Here is an 18,249-nt window from a genome sequence, read left to right as displayed (position 1 = left end):
GGTAATTTCTGGAAGTTTTCGGAAGCCGTCACAAAATGTTTTGATATGCTATTTTAAAGGCATTGATGTGTTCCTTATTCCTACCAAGTTTCAACTTGATACCTCAAATAGTGACAGAGATATGCCATCTTGAATGTCGAAAAAATGACGAAAAAAACTTTCACAAATCTTTGATGCTAATATTAATCAAGCAAACTTCTGAATTAAAAACTGTCAGTCAGAGCCCATATGGGATTCGTCCAAAGAATCCAAAAATGAAAATCTGAAGAAGATTCCTAGAGAAATAACCTAGATATAACCGACGCCAACCACATCTACTTTGGCAGAATGTTTGCACCATGTACAGTTTTGACTTCACAAACTGACTAAATAATCCACCCCACCCCGCTCTCTATCTCTCTCTCTCTCTCTCTCTCTCTCTCTCTCAAAAAAAAAAATACTAAAAACATTTACAGAAACAAAAGGTGTTTCGACCGAAATTATATGATATGATTTGAAATTATATGAAATAATTGTATGTATAGATGAATGTATTATAGTTTAAAAAAATATGTAAATTAACCGATGATGCAAAAACTAAACTAAATGATGTAATGATAGACAAAACAAAAATTTGTTCATGGAAACGCAAAAAAGTTGAAGTAAGGCATGCAATGCATATTATCAGGTTTGTCTTACACAAAATACAGCTTGGACGATTGATGTAAAACATATTATATTATATGTACTAGGTTGTCTGTATGTACATCTACAAGTACGCTCGTATGATTCATTTATTTAATAACGTGGTATGATTATTATGTAGTTTTAATATTGATTTATTCGTTCAACCAAACACTGATGTAGGAGTAGAGAAATATTGTATTAAACAGAGCTGAGTAAATAAAATATTTTTATATGGATTTTTACACAGCAGCAAGTAATAAATTATAATTTATTGAAGTGTTTTCAAATTTATTCATTGAAATGGCAAAGTTTGAAATAATGCATGAACATATAATGTTCACAAAGTATTTTAAAATAGAATCTATGTAGTTTAGTAACGATAAAATTATTGAAATTTCTAAACCATGAAAGTATAAGTATCTACCTTGGGCCATAGCAATATCATACCACTGTTAATATATTTATAAAATACATTTAAAAGAATAAATTTTATGGTGAACAGAAAGATAAAAGTCATCTTTATGAATGTATTTGTGAGCTGTTTAAGTCACTTTCAAGAAGAGTATACAGGCATGTATGTTGTTAGAATTTTTATATTATTATATACACTTGAATGCTGAAGAATGCATGTTTCTGCTCATTTAAATGTTTGTTGCATTTTAATAGTAAAAGCATCTGTTGCACATTTAGCTTATTATAGACATAGCTACATTATACTGTTATAATAAAGCCATTATGTATCTTGAGCGAAATTTACATCTTTTAAATGAATATCTTAATAATCTTATTGGCAAAAAATATCAAAAATTACTGGATGAAATGTTTCATTTCAAGAAATTAACAACAGTCAAAATATTTTTGTAATACTGTTTGCTTTTGTTGTGATATTATTTTGAGTTAATTCCTTCTTTAGGCTGGTTGTTGTAGTAGTGTGAGTGTACCTACCAGTCCCAGTGATGATTCATTGTATGTCCGTCCTGTAGAAGATTCATGTATTACACCATCTAGTCCCGTCCGTACCTGGAATGTTGAATCCTCTTCTCCCCATGACACAAATAACTATAATTCTACCAACATAGACCCCCAGACCTCCTTATAATTCCTCTAACCTAATTTAAATTTGTTGTCAATGAAAATAATGACCAAAGAAAACTCATTATGCATCATTAAGAAAATGTAATTTGACAAAACCGAATAAAAATAGATTGAAAGTAACTGAGTATGATTTGCATTTTTCTGAAAATATTGAATCCCTCAGATTTATTATTTAACATATAATTAAGAAAACAAAATCAAAATATCAGAGCTAGATAATCTTCTGGGTTGGATTCAGTAGGATTAAAAAGAGGCCCATCAATTAGAATTCGAAAAACATTAAGATGGTGGTGGTGCAGCATAGATCAATGAAATTTTAATTCATCATATCTTTGTAAATACTAAACTGAATTTAACCATTTTTGGAATGATATTCCTGTTAGAGATTCAATTTCCACAACACCTACTTTGAAGGGTATTTCTGTATTGCTTAAATCAGCTCAGAGACTTTAATTTTCTTTTTTTATTCAGCTTCACATTTAAGGATAAAGGGAAATTCAGAGTGTTATCATTGAAATTATTGTTGTTTAATTGTCTATTTTGTTTATGACGATGATACATCTGTAAATGAAACCTACATGTTATGCAAATCACAAGTTATATTTATAAATGCAAAGCTTTAATTGTTTTTGTTTATTAAGGGCGTTGAGTACTCTAAAATGTATATTTTAAAGCTAACACTCTTAAGTTTTGTCCATAAGATATGACATTTTTTGCTATTTGGGGTGATAAACTACATATTAATCCCTCCAAAAATACCAATTTTATTTACCAACTGTGTTCCAAACTTGACCCAAAAGCATGAAAATAAAGGTACTGATGACAACAAAAGTCAAATTTTCTCGTTATGCCTGCATGGATTTTCATCAAATTTAGCATGAACAATGCTAAATGCAATGCAAGAAGCGTAAGGGACACTTTTTGGCTATAGACCGTGGTTTGTCTGGTATCCATGGAAATGCAAAAAAATGATGAGTTTTCTTGGAAATTCTAGAATTCTAAAAAGAGGTATCAATAATCTGGATGTAAAAAGTAAATTACTTCAGTGCACTACACCGCCGCTCTCAAAATCATTTTATAGATCATAAAATGGTAGTCTTCAACCATCAAAATAGAAATTTAGCGATGTCTTAGTCATGATAGATGGTAGACCTCGATAAATCGTGTCGTAGGGGAATTCCTTCTGACATCATATATAGATATGATGATGATATATAGATATGATGGTCCAGTGTGAAACTGTTGCTAGAGGAAGCCATGATTTTTTAACTGAGGATCCCGTCACGGATGTGTCTGACATCATAATTTATTCAAGAACTGATAGGGTCGGGGAAACCTACTTTACTATAAATAGTTTTTTCTTTCCACTTGTACTTCCATTATGTGTCCTCTGGTTATTTTACACATGGACCAAGTATGCAAAATCTTAATAGGATTGGTATTGAAAAGTAAGTGCGTGTCTTAGACTAGTCAACGCCCTTTAATGTTAAGTATAAGCTTATTGTTTTATGTGAAGGGTTTTTATTAATGTGTTTTAGCTGCCTATATATTTTATGTCAAACAGTTCATATAGCTGTCACCTTAATTGTTAAATGCAAATAAATTTTAAATATTGTAGATTGTAGAATAAAATAAGCATGTTTTTTATGCAGTTTAATTTATATTCCCAAGCAAAGGGTTCATCTGAAAGCAATCATATCAAGAGTTATTCCCCCTATATCTCTTAAACTCGATCTGTGTCCAAAACTGTTCTGATCAAGTAAAATAAACATGAAGAAATAATGATAATAACAATAGCCATTTTTCGCAAAAAGACATTTTCGGCCTTAGGGGCCCGCAACTATGGGGAACCCAAAATTATACAGAGATTTACCATTAGCAATTCAGCATCTTAACTAAATTTGAACCTTTCTCAGCCCATATTTTTTTTCTTTTTGATTTACAAAAATTAGTTTGTGTTTTTATTTTTGTTGAATATCCCAGTAATGAATAAACTGAAATATGCTATTCCTATGCTGACATTCTCTGTTACAGATAGACTTATGTAGTTAAATTCTACCAAAATATAATGAGTAGCATTGCAAAAGCAATGGGTGGACTGTACATTAGTTGTACTCTGCACAAAATCCGAAATATCCTAAGACTGGCACTGAAAAGGTCATTCAACATTTCATCTTAACTACACACTCATGTGATCTCGGGACAGTATTTTCATGGGCATTTACATGTACCAAATTGCCATATCTGTCTCAATTTTGATAAAAACAATATTTACATTATATATTGCTCATATTTGATAATGCTCCACTCTGTTTGCAATAAAACTGCTTCAATTTTACTTATAATCACACATTAATGTTATTTTTTTATAATATATACATGTATTCATTTTTATTGTAATTATTTTTACTGAATAAATAATTATTATACCCATGTTGTGTCTTTTAATGGGTACAACAAGTGGGCTGTCTTGTGTATTCTGTTTTATTTGTAATTGTAAACAATATATATATATATATATATATATATATATATATATATATATATATTATTAAGTACAACATGACTGTTTATCTAGTGACTATATAAATGTGCGAAATGCCTTAAATCAGTTTCGCACATTTATATAGTCACTAGATAAACAGTCATTTTGTACTTAATAAGCTATGACCATTTAACTATCAATAAATAATAGACTGAAAAATCGTTACGAGTGTCAGCCATAACATCCGGGCACTTTTGAGTAAAAGATTACGTGCCCTTGTTTTGAAATTAGTCTCGCTTAACCAGTCTACTGACCATTCTCTGTCTGATTAACAGGCTGGGATAATCAAGACTACTTTTTTACGAAACATAACAGAAAGCTGGAACAAGAAATTGAATTTAAAAACATGCATGTTAGGCAACTCAACAATTGTTTTAAGAACCTTGTAAAAGTAAAATGAAACAACTGCTAATATCATGTTCTTGCCTAACCCGAATGTTTCAGAGATATTATTTGTACTAAACCAAAAGATGTCACTCCTAACGGTATAATTAATGATAAAAGCAATTTAAAAAATAAAAAATTTCTAAAGCCAAAGCTGCTGTAATAACCAATAAGCTAAATATTACTGCTATTCCGAATCGTCAACAATAGATTTTTTACCTTTGTAATAGTTGATAGATTTGTAGAGAATTGCATGTGCGATGGCTATTTATAGACTCGTGGACTCTTGAGCTGAGAGTTATCGCACTGCGTGAATAGCCAGAAATCACTTCATGACAAACCACTGAAGCGTGCACATTCGCTGTGTGGAGTTCAACTTTCAGTAGGGAAAGTTTTGGCTCCATGGGGCACCCTAGCACATGTATATAGAATTATACTGGTAAATGCGAAGACTTGAATATTATCAGATAATTATTTATGTATTTATATTTTATTACCTAGATTGCTTCCCAGTCATCTGAATGTTGATAAAAATTCTAAAAATACATTGAAAATACAGCTTTCATTCTTGGACCAATGGTGAAGTTGCAAACTACTACAAAGCAAAGTTGATTACTGTTCTATTACCATTTGATCTCTCATTAGCTGCAGGGAGAAGCTACATCTACATTCACACTTTGAATATTGCTGGTCCCAGCTTCCTAGGTTGACTCAAATTTCAAAATAGTTATTAACGAAATAAAAACAAAATACCAGTAATTAGGACTAGTCGTATAATAACATAGGAATTATATATATAGTTTGGACTAATTTTCACAATATTGATCGGTTTGTAATTTTGAAATGACAGTTGGGGATCATTGACTGCTGTGATTGATGATTTTATTTAAATCAGAGTAAAAATAATCTTGCTATTCTTGATCATATTACGTGATATACCATAACAAAATCTATTATTTTTCACTAAAAGACTAAGCATATTCCATGTAATAAAATCGATACACTCTATTTTAAGGAATTTGTTTTTCTGTGTTTTGCTTGTGACCTCGAAGGCTGAAATATTATCTGAAGAAGGCAACAGTAAATAGAATATGCATTCTATATGATTTCTTTTTGAACTGCTCAATATTTTCTGCGCTATTGGTCCAGTATTGTAATGAATGTCTTATATAATTTCTTTTTGTTATAATAATAGTTCTGCTCAGATCTACATAATAAAATGTAGTTCACTCATGTTTTGATGCATGTTGGCAGAGTGTTTTGAGTATTTCTTGTAATTATATGTGTTGACGAACTGTGTTGTCAGATACTCTTCTCCTCTCGACTAATATAACCATTCATCTCTTCTACAAGTAGACAATTAGTCTTTACTTTCTACTTTCTTCTCTTCACTAAAATCAAGTCAAATATTTGAACTAAACCTCTTTATACACACTATAGTGAGTTTATTTGGAACATAGCCATATATATTTTACTACCTCAATAAAAACACTTTTTATCATAAAACTTTCCATTCAGAGCGAAGTCAACAGAAAACCATATATATTCCTCTTCATATATACATGTATAAACAGGGCTGAAATAATATGGAATTTCATTTGAAAGACTTACAGTGTTAAGTGTTAAAATATATCTTAAAAGTGCTTCAGGTATATTGCATTACAAAATTAGTAAAAACCAGATCATTTATTAATTGCAAATGGTAATGTGATGTAAAAAGTGAAATGAGAACATATTTCCATACAAATAATTGTCAAACTAATGGAAATATCTTAATTACATACAACACAATCATGGTTTGGCTGCGGGAAAAGTAACTTGAAAACTTTTACTTATTTTTGGTATGTGAAATTAATTAATTAAAAACAAAAAAACTCAATCAATTCATTCTGCTTGAAATTGAATAGATTTACAAGAAAAAGGGAAGGTTTACAATGAGAAAAAGAATAGGTTTACAATGAGAAAAAGAATATGTATACAGCAAGAAAAAAAAAGATAGGTTTCCAATGAGAAAATTAACATGTTTACAATAAGAAAAAGAAAAGGTTTACAATGAGAAAAAGAATATGTTTACAGTGAGAAAAAGAATACATTAAAATTTGTATTGCCTAAAGCACCTTGTAAAGCCATATTGCAGCAGAAGGAGAGTAAACATTTCCTTATTTTAAATTTAACCCAATACTGGGACAAGATAGTAGTATAAATAAAACAAGAAACCTCGGTTAGATACCTTGTTGGCCTTGATGTTCATAGATAGAAACAATTTATCGGTCAGTGGTCGACAGATAATTAAAAAAGAATGTGACATGTGCTTGGCCTAAAATTCTAGTAGATTAGGTCTTTAATAGAACGATAACTGTGGCCTTTTTCCCCTTGATATCAGTTAAAAAAAGTAAGTGATAAAATATGATTTGGTGTTATATCAAACTATCATTGTTAAAAGTTGTTGTTTCCATAGCACCAATATAGATTTTTATATGGATTGTGATTGGCTATTTTTGTTTGATATCTGAAGAATGTAGAATTCTGTCAATTTATTTTATACATGGTGGATTTAAATAACTGACCCAGACAAAAAGATTTATTTTTATTTTTTATTTGTTTGTCTTTGTGTTTTGATAGTTGATCTGTGGCTTGTTTCACAAATTTTAACTAAGATAAAATCCAAATATTAGTAATTTGATTGGATAAATTATAGATTGATTTTAGTGCTTAGCCAATCAAAATTGAAGCATCTACTAAAATTTGGATTTTATCTTTAGTTAAGATTTTGAGAAACAGGGCCCTGACTAAAAAGTGTATGCATTATACATATGTCTAATAGTACATTGTAGGGTATGATATCATGCCTATAAAAATTCCCCACATCCTCAAAAAACTTAACACCTAAATTCTAAAACTCAGGATTGAATTCTGTTTTATAAGTTTAAAATGTTGAATGGTCTAGTGGCACATTCAGAGTTAAGGATGGTCAATTAATGGTCCATGGATGCACTAGATCGATCCTTAGATTTTACCTGACAAGGATTATAGTTGCATGTTTTCTCTGAGTTCTTCGGTTTCCTCTCGGCCCAGCAAACTATCGAAATAAAGAAAGAGGTATATGTTAGTCCTGAAGTGATCTTGTTTCTAACTCTCATAACTAGACCAAGTGTCTACCTCTCTGTATAATTTGTCATTAACACAGAATAGAACATTTAAACCTGATCTGTGGGAGTTATTAATTGATATTATTTTATAGGAACATAACACTGTGATAATTTACCTTTAAAAGCCTACTAAAGATTTGTCAATAAAGCAGGTATATAGATTGGGTTGGCGTACTGATCGTTACCGACACGATATGTTATAGGGAAGCTATTATACATGTGTAGTAGACAACCTATAGAAAGCTAATATACATGTCACACATGGTTAGTCAACAGTTTATGACATTTTCATCAAACTTGTACAATACCTGTTTTTAACAGAGATGTATTATACTCAGATATAAATTGTTGGAGATTCTATACAGGTAGCTAGGCACAGTAGCGGATTAGTATTTCAATAATTGTTACAGTTATATAGTAGCCTGCTGTGTAACATATAATACTAATGACACATGTGCGTGGATCTGCTGTTTATAGAGGAAGTATTTTTGTGAAGTTCCATGACATGACATGTGATAATTATCAAAATATTAATGAATATTAGAGATATAAAACAATATACGATAAAGTGTGCTAGCTATTTGTATTGTTCAGTATGAATGTAGGTAGAGTTTTCATAGCTACCACAGCTGTGCATATGTACTCAGTCATATAGTATTAGTTTAACAATCTCTAAATGCAACTTGTATCATGGTTATTGTAATCCAGGACTAGAATTGGCACAAGATGGGAATGTAGTATGTACAAATGGATCAGTTATCAGTGAGTGTTTTGTGTCAACCTTCTCTACCTGTTGTTATTCACCTTAATTCAACGACTAAACGGAAGCAGGCAGCTTATTGAGTTAGAAATGGCTGAACTATTTATCATGTTAGTAGCTGCATAGGTAGAAAAAAAAATCAATAGTATAAAATCAACACTCAATTTTCATTGCTGATTATCCAAATAGACTTTTATGGAATATTTTAGTTCTATGAAAAACAGTTCTGGACTTACAACTGAAAACCTTGACCTTGGTGCTAAAAATAAGACCTCCGTTGACAATGTGACAGTTTACAGTTTTATTGGAATTACATGTTTGACATAAGTGGAGGAAGTTCTTAAATGTCAACGCCTCAACGGTATGATTTGGTGATTTCAGAAATCTTTATTAAGACATTCCCACTCAAGTGAACTGAAATATATTCGTTTTCATGGGAGTAGCCAGTTATATTTCTGTCTATTAAGTTGGCCTAAACTTCCAACAAAAAGTCATTGATTAATCATTTATTATCCTTTTATTACCATATTTTACACATTATTTATACCTGGTAGGCTTCTATTACCTGGATACCTTACTTGAAGCAAGGTTATCAATATTGTACTGCTATATCACCGTTTTCCTTTCTAGACCAATGTTTTCTCTCTCTGCCTTATTTAAACAAGCATTACACGTGCATTCATACAATTTGTGATATGATTCGTTGGATTTGAAATAGAAATATCTATTTTTGCCTGTAGGCTGATGGGCGTAATTTGTTCAATAGACAAGACTTTTATAAGATCAGTTAGCAGTATATAAGGACATTTATTTATACTGTACAAAAGGTGTAAAATTAGGCCAGGCGGTAGCTGGATTTAGTAGATTTATAACAAACTTGTAGCTTGCAGTTTACTATGTACAGAAACATATATTTGTGATTGCTACCAGTTGTGTAAGATTTGAGTTTTGTTATTGTTGCCGTCTGATGAATACCAGAAAAACCTACATAATATTGGAAGCATTATAATAATCAGTACACTCAAATATGGAACCAATTTTGAAATTTATTAAGAACAATATGTAGTTTTTTTTCTTGCAAGCCTGGCTGTATTCATTTCTATTCATAGTAAGCAGCATAATAAGCAGACATATCATTAAAACCTGTCACCTTGGTATTATTGGATTCCTACCTAAAAGTGTCAGGCTGTTGGATGAAGGATTATCTTGATTTTATAGCAAGGAAAATTTGCAAGTGTATGTTGTAATTTAGCAATTCAACGTTGATTGTTTTTTTTGTTTTTTTATATTTGAACACTATCTCAAGAAGTGAACGGATTACTTTGTGTTACTCTTTATTGTTTCAATTTTATTAAATTCATTAAAACCAGCAGGTTATTAAAGTGCATATTGATTGGAGAACTCTAATATTGAATAATGGATATTGCAAGTGTAGTTAGGCAATATGGAGTATGCATGTACATATAAACATACATTTGGACTGAAATCTTTCGTGTGGACAATAATGCTGAGTAATATTTTCAATGTGTGAGATTAAATCCTACAAATCTGAAATGGTTCTTGGTCCTAATATGGACGGGGAATCTCAGCAGGATTCTGTTGATGAAGTTACAATATCCAACGTGTTTGAGGTAGGTATTAAAAACACAGTAGATAAATACAGAGAATCTGTACAAATACAATTACAATGTAATATTTTTTTAGTTTCAATGAAGCAAAATAAAAAAATTGCATTCATTCCGATTTTAAGAAAACCACCAAAGTTGTAAATGCATTTCATTTATTCATAACCTAAAAACAAATTCATCAAGTGGTTAATACTTCATATCACATGTAGACATCCATAAAAAAAGGAAGGAAAGTATTTTAAATAGGCCAAGTCTCTGTAGGTGATTCTGATATAATTTATGCCTGTGAAGAATTCTCAAAATGTACGAGAAAAAGATGTATTTCTCTGTAGGAAATATTAAAGAGAGAATGGCTGGTTCACCACATCCACTCATTTGGATTTATAGTTCTGTATGGCTTACAATGTCCGTTTTTTAAACATGCATTATGCAAGAGCTAAATCTGATTATTGCAAGTCTTAATTTAGGCTTCAGATGTTATAGAAATTATAAATTAGATCTTTATTTAAACAACAAGACCAAAATCAACTCTGTAGACCCACGGATGGCTCGGCTACAGCTCGGATTTAAATAGGATTTCACTAATTGATTAAATCAAATAAGGGATAACCTGATGAAAATACGTCAGTTAGATCGAGGCTAAATGATAGAGTGTACTTAGCGAGGCCGCTGTAAAGCGTTTCCGTATGCCATTGAAAACTTTACTTGATAATCGAGATATGTAGGTGGAGTTAACGCCTGTCAATCAAACGATCGGCGAAGGTGAAGACACATTTCGCTACCATTTCTAGGCAAATATTACAACGATGATAACTATGTTCAGAATAAAGTAATTTGACTGAATTTTTCAATATATTCTTCTTTCATCATCTACTTTTGAACTGTTATAGCAAGAATGGCCAACTCTCTATAAAAATCTCCCATAATGTATCTTTAAGTGATGTTTATCTTGTGATTTCTGTATGTAGTGCAGTTCTCTGATCATATCATATCTTTCTTAAATTGTGAAATAACTATTTCACTTGTGTTTCCTTTTTCCCCTTCACCACAGTTTACTCATCCACGGTATCTCCTGTGGTCTCATTCCGTTCTACTCCACTAACCCCCGGGTTAATCTGGGGGGAGAGAGGGATACGTTTTCAAGTATTCTGCCCTTGATGATTGTGCTATTTTTATCGACCAATCCCATAAATCGTTAATTGCAAAAGAAGTTGGCATCGGATAAAGTAAGCAAAACGCAAAGGCTCCCCTTCAAGAGACAAGGTTAGGAATTAGCCAGAAGGTAGACTAAATGAGAGACGTCCAAATTATACTAAATGCATATTTATTTTGTAATATATTAATGAATACCGGAGAGGTGTTTATATATATATGTAGGTTCAAGAGTTTTATTGAGAATCAAATTGCCAGGTATAAATTCAATGATAATGTTTATGTATATGTTGGATCAGGAGTTTTATTTAGAATCAAATTGCCAGTTATAAGTTCAATGATAATAAACATAACAGAATGAAATAATTAAGACAAAGACCAAATAGTAATAATAACAAAAGTCAAACATATAGATGTTGTACATATTTGAAATCGGTGAAACATACTACAGATTTTGATAATACAATAAAATATAAATGAATTAGAAATATATACATTATTTACATAAATCATTCAGTAAATGGACATGAATATGGATATCTAGCCTTATCAAACGACTGGTTTTTAAACTGTTTTTTGATTGGTTCGTAGACTTTATCTACAATCAAGGCCAGGGCAGATAATTTGAAATCGTGGAAACCCTATGGCTGAACCCAGGGTATAGTGGAGTAGAACGGAATGAGTACATTGGGGATACCAAGGATGCAGTTTACTATTACTAATATACAGTATGGAAACATTCTATACATTATGGATATTGGACTGCCAATGTATCAGTGAATAAACAATAAAGCTTTTATTTTTACAAAGCATAAAAAAATTGCAAGATATAGTTTAAACAGATTTCAATCATAAATGGAATAATATGAATAATTGGATACATTAACTATCAACTTAATGTTTATATTGAACTGCTACTGGAATAGGGTGCTGGGTGATATGAATATAATTTTAATGATCAGCTGGTAATATAACAAAATAAGAATGATTATCTATATTAGGGTTTAAGTTAAGTGTGGTATGAAGAAAAGGTGTTAAAATAAAAAATAAATGATAAGAAACAAAAAAAAAAGTAGATGGTGGAGACATAAATATTGAGGAGGGGGAAAAAAAAATTTGGATAGAAATTTGAAATAGAAAGAGGCTTGGGACACGACGCCATAAAACCAACACAAAAAAAGGGAACAATATACACCAAAAATTGGTCAAGAATAGTTGATTGGTATTTTAATATACACATTTCTCACGTGAAACTAAGAGTCAGTGGGTTACCTATGGATTATGCAAAGTGGGGCATTAGGTGATCTAACTACTAGTAAACGTTATTCGCATATATGAAAATATTTGTAAAGAATGAAAAATGCCTTCATTTAGGAGATTTGAAGCTCTTAGTTAAGAGCTATATATTTGTGGGCGACTGAGAGTATAGAGATATTATTTTTTATAGAGAGATTGTCATTCCCAAGTAAATGTGAATTAATATTCTTGTAATGGCTGTCCAATGTTTTGATGATCAATCTGATTAAAACACAGATCTTATTTTGTTTCGTTTTTTATAGTTCAAAATTTCGCATTACTTGTCTTTACTACACTAGGATTTGGAAGAGTTGTTATATAACCCCAGCTCTGGATGATTTGAGAGATTAGCCAATGAAACGGTCTGTTATGGCGAGTTTTTGGCGTGAGGTGCACAGAACTGTGGGTAACCCACTAGAAACATCAACACTGATTGGTTAATCAAATGTCTGACATCATAGGGTCAAAAGCCGCTCGTAAGATATCTGACCTGACCTTCCACTACAAGCGATCAGATCTACATGTAGTAGAGGCCATCGAAAGTATAAAAAAAACGAAATGAAATATAGATCTATAATTTTAATCAGATTGTTAAATGGTGAGCCTGCGTTGGTCCATAGAAATTCAATGAAAGAAATAATGTTTGATAGATCCACATTTGTTTCCGCATAAACAGGATGGGTCATCAGATACGTGCATGATGTATTTATGATAATTTAGGTCAGATTTTGAATTACATAATTTAGAATGAATAATAATAAATCTGGAATGTCCCGTCGGCAAAATTGAACTTGATCCGGAACTGTATTGCTGGGTGAACAATACTAAATTGAGAACATTACACCTGGCCAACATGCTCAGGGGTCTGTCATGTGGCTCATCAGATGTGGATGCAAGAGTGACACTCATGTAGTACGCGTGCTTGTAGCTGTACAAGGGTTAGCCTAGAATATATAGTATCTTGCGCTTGTGCTGTCGCAGGTTGCAGACAGAAACCAGACTAAGGGATTAAACTAAATATTACCTAGTTTGGTGGCGGTTATATTCGCAATTTCCAGGTAGAATCTTTTTTCTTTTCTTTTTTGAATGTTCAAAAAACAGCTAGTGCCCCCCCCCCCCTGTTCAGGGCCAACCATGTGGCTGTGGAGCCCCTGATAGGCATGTATGTGGTGTTATTGTATCACTTGTATGCTCCCATGTCTAGAAATATATAGTTTGCTTCTAGATATAGTTTGGTTTGGTGAAATAATCAACTCTAACCACCACTAAAGGGACATAATGTCTGGCATTTTGGATTTCACTATCACCTACTTATTGTATCACTCATATGCTCCCATGTCTAGAAATATATAGTTTGCTTCTAGATATAGTTTGGTTTGGTGAAATAATCAACTCCAACCGCCACTAAAGGGACATAATGTCTGGCATTTTGGATTTCACTATCACCTACTCACTCCATGGCATAATAAACGATTTGAGTGTATTCCTTGACCCCTAAAGCATCTGGTTAGACACCAAAATTATCATCCTAGACGAAGTACTATGGGAGTTATAGGTGATTATTTGGAATGGTGGCCATCTTGGACTCAATCTTGAATTTCTCAAAATGCTCAAGGGTGACTGAGGTTCACCCAGCAGATTCTGAAAGAGGACACTCTAAGCTACTAAAATCAATCATAAAAAAACTTTGTATACAAAGGCAACATTCTATACATTAATTATGTGTATTGGATTGCTAATGTATCAGTAAAAAAGTGTATTATTGTAATATTGTTATGCTAACAACCAGTGGGCTAGATTGTAGCACAGCTGATCGAATATCGGCTTGCCAAATACAAAGTAGCACTGTTATCCTGGTTATGAACTCCAAAACATATGTAGCACAGCTCAGTCTTGTACTATTCTGCAAAACGGGGTCCAAACCAGATTTTTAATAATATCCTGTTACTAGTTAAAACCTTGATTCAATATGAAAAACTCAGGAAAAACATGTTACTTTGAATACCGGTAGTCTTTATATAGCAGAATACATTATAAATGCACAGTTTATAACAGCTATTAGTATTACATGTAGAAACATATGTTATAGTTTATTGGAAACTGTAATAAAGTCTCTTTCTCATTTAACTCACTGTCACCATAGCAGTTGACTGAAACTTTTCAAGATATCAACCTCATCTTAGAATGAATAGGTCTGGAATAAAATCCAGCTCTTACCTTCTTTTATACCCTGAACACATCAAAGATTATAAGTACTTGATTGATTAATCTGCCCAAATTTTATCTTTAATATCTTAATTTGTGAAACTACATACAATATATTCTATAGATTGACAGCGAGGACTGGAATTTTGTTTACAATGTTAATTATGGGGTAGATGTTAGAACTGAGTTTGAAAACAACAGACCCTCATGTTTATTTGACAGATAGATAATTTTTCATATAAATTGATTATCTAAAGCCCATGCATTTCATATGCCGTCAAAGAGTTGATAAATCTGTCATTGTTTAGGTGTTAGGAATTTCTAGCCAATCAATATTACCATGCAGGCATCAGACTTATTTTGCTACATATTTTGCAATTTTTTATTTTTATTGTAATGTAGTCCTATAAAGCCATCACCCTTGTGACAACTACATTTTACAAACAGCAAAATTTAATGTTGAAAATCAGCCGCACTTGAGCATATTTAAAAATGATTTTCATTCTGCATTTCCATTTGATTGACATTAACAGTGTTGCTTTCAGTCTGTTTTTTTATTACCTTCATGTAATAATAGTAAAAAAGACTAATGCTAATCATGTGTCTGTGCCGTGAGAAAGACAAAAAGCTGTAGTTGCCACAGTTGCTTCATTGTTCAGGTGTTTAATGGGAATAATTTATGTATTCGATCAAATTATATGGTAGCAAATTATTGGTGTCTGGATGACACCAAATTTGATGTGAATAGTTGCAATCAATATTCTTTAATCTTCAATTAGTTGTCCTGTAGTCATCATAATTAGTACATGTATCAACGTCTTGCTGATATTGATATTGTATCTTTGGTCATTGAAATTACACTTCAATAAGCAGTCTACGTTTGTAGGTTAATAAATTTGTAATGTTATCTGGGTTAAACCTGATTTTCATTTGAAGCACGTCTGCCAATAGCAGTTGGTCACACAAAGAAACAAGTATGAGTATACTATGGGACAGGAACCAAGCATGATATCATCAGACATCACTGCCATCTTTGAATTGTCAAGTCTGTCAATCGATGTGTATTTGTCTAATGAACAATATGCCAAGTTTCATGTCGACTGTACTTGAATTGACAGAGCCTTAGGCTTTTACCGTAGAGCATCGCCCCCCCCCCCCCAAAGAAAAAGAAGAACACATGAATAATGTTGGTTCCCAGTTCATGATCCAAGAAATATCTTGCTGGTAGTGGCAAAGATTGAGATTGCTTTTATTAAGTGAACCCAAATCTAACCTTTGCTAGAATTGAGGTAAAAACTGGGTTAACATTAAGCAGGATTTGGCAAGTAATACCAAAAATAAGTTTGTTTTCTTTTTTCTGTGAGAGTAATGATACTGCCATTCTAAGTGATTATGATTTTTTATTTAGTACCTTTTACTGCTATCAGAAGACTTTGATTGATGCATTCCAATAATAATTATCATCTTATGGTATTATATTGGATGTCGGTACTGTGGTAATGATCATATTGAAATGTCATTGACATGGGAAAGGTACACGCAATTCATTAATTACATGTGTAAGTCATTCTTCTAATTTTAGCTTTATTTCTTCCGATTTAAACACAAGACTTGAATATTGTAGTATACAAAATTTATAACACCATCTGTGTGTATATATCTTCTTGCTTATAGAACTTCCAGATGTAATCATTGACATCAAAAGACTCAAACCTATTGTTGTATATATTTAATTTGATATATCTTTATGAATACTTATTACTATATAACAAATTAATTCATTTTATTATTGATTTTTTTATTTACTTTAAAACTATGTCAGATTTTTCTGTAAATATCAGATTGGGTTCAAAGGAACTTGAGCTCATCTACCTCAATGAAAAAATAAATAATCAGAATAGTCAAAAATGGGTCAAAAGAACCTGGACAATGTCAGAGAATTGATTTATAGAAAATACATTTAATCTTAATTGGTAAGAAAAAAAGCTTTTGATGACCACAGAGAATAATACATATTTTGTCAAACATTTGATATAAATTTTGAAATAGATTGTTATCATTTTGATGATTATTAAACATACATTATGCAAGAACTAAATCTGCCTATTGCACGTCTTTCTGTAGGCCTGAAATATTATCTAAATTATTAATTAGACATTTATTAACAAAATAATCAACTGTCAATGGCATCGGATACTCAAGATTTTAACTAGATTAGAACGGCTCGCCATTTAAAAATTTAATTTAAAAATGGGAAGCCAAGGCTAAGACTTGAATATACCAGTGCCCTGGTTACCACAATGCACACATCTTGTCAAAACTACAAACAGTGATAACTTGGCTTAGTATGAAGTAATTTGGATGAAATTTTCAATATTTTCAATATTTTCATTTTACATTATCTATTTTTGAGCTATTATAGCAAGAATATTCAGCTCTTTATCTAAACATGACATAATGTATTTTTAAATAAATGCAAATAGTTCTTAATCCAACTTATATTTATCACCACAATTATTCATCACAAAAGGAAAATGAACTTTCTCCTCCCAGGATTATTGTTTCTGTTAAAGTTATCAGATAAGACCATTACATTACCATAGGTATCATTGGTCTGAAAATTAGAAAATCATGTTACATGTGCATATCAAGATGGTGTTTCTGCCATTGTAGAACATCATTTTGTCTACCAGTAGTTGATAATAAAAGTAAAAGATGATTTGTTGAAATAGGATAGTTTTAATCAACTTGATGACCTTTTGGTTATGAATGACTCATAGTAAACTGGTAGATAAAATATGAACCCAACATTAAACACATCTGTTACAGGTATACATAGTGTTGGCTGTTTTAAATAGTATACTCTTGTATTATTTATACAAACTAAAACCTGTATTGCTGTCCTCCAACCTCGTGGGTTTTCTCCGGGTCCTCCGGTTTTCTCCCACTGCTAAAGACCCCTACGCGCAAGCGAATTATTGAAATAAAATTAAACCATATGTTAGTCCCGAAATGACCTAGTCTGTGTCGAGTGGACTTTAAACCCCATTTCTCTCTCTTGTATTGCTGTCCTTCCATAATTAAAATTATTGATAAGATTTTGCCAAGGCAGTGACTTTTACTCAGTGGGAAAATGCCACTTACGGCTGGCAATCTTTTTAAATTAAAGGCGCTTTTTTCTAACAGATTTGCTATTATAGATAAGTTCTTAGAAACCAGATTGTCTATAGCTGGTTTATCACAACTTCTGTTGGTGCTTATGATATTGTGAATCACAAGCGCCTCATAAAGGAAGGGAAAACATGCAAACAGTTTTTGATGACCAGGAATGTGCCTAGTATTAAAGTTACCGGGCAGCACCACCTAGCA

General features: G+C 31.8%; 1 protein-coding gene and 1 long non-coding RNA gene across 3 annotated transcripts in view; one reads left to right on the top strand and one right to left on the bottom strand.

Moving 5' to 3' along the window:
- Positions 1-18,249, top strand: part of LOC126819252 (death-associated protein kinase 1) — a 111,946-nt gene that overhangs the window by 45,410 nt on the left and 48,287 nt on the right. The window lies entirely within an intron of this gene.
- LOC126819255 (uncharacterized) lies at positions 5,770-9,241 on the bottom strand. Of its 2 annotated transcripts, none has more exons than XR_007679561.2 (3): positions 9,165-9,241; positions 7,708-7,769; positions 5,770-6,266 (listed from the first exon to the last, which is right to left on the bottom strand). It is a non-coding gene; the product is annotated as an uncharacterized LOC126819255 (long non-coding RNA). The 2 variants fall into 2 exon arrangements; XR_007679560.2 differs by lacking the exon at positions 9,165-9,241 and adding an exon at positions 8,836-8,876.

This window comes from Patella vulgata, chromosome 4, assembly GCF_932274485.2.
Source record: "Patella vulgata chromosome 4, xgPatVulg1.2, whole genome shotgun sequence".
In the NCBI taxonomy this organism is placed as follows: Eukaryota; Metazoa; Mollusca; class Gastropoda; family Patellidae; genus Patella; species Patella vulgata.
The sequence above is the reverse complement of the archived record's forward strand: the minus strand, read 5'-3'. Positions and strand labels throughout refer to the sequence as shown.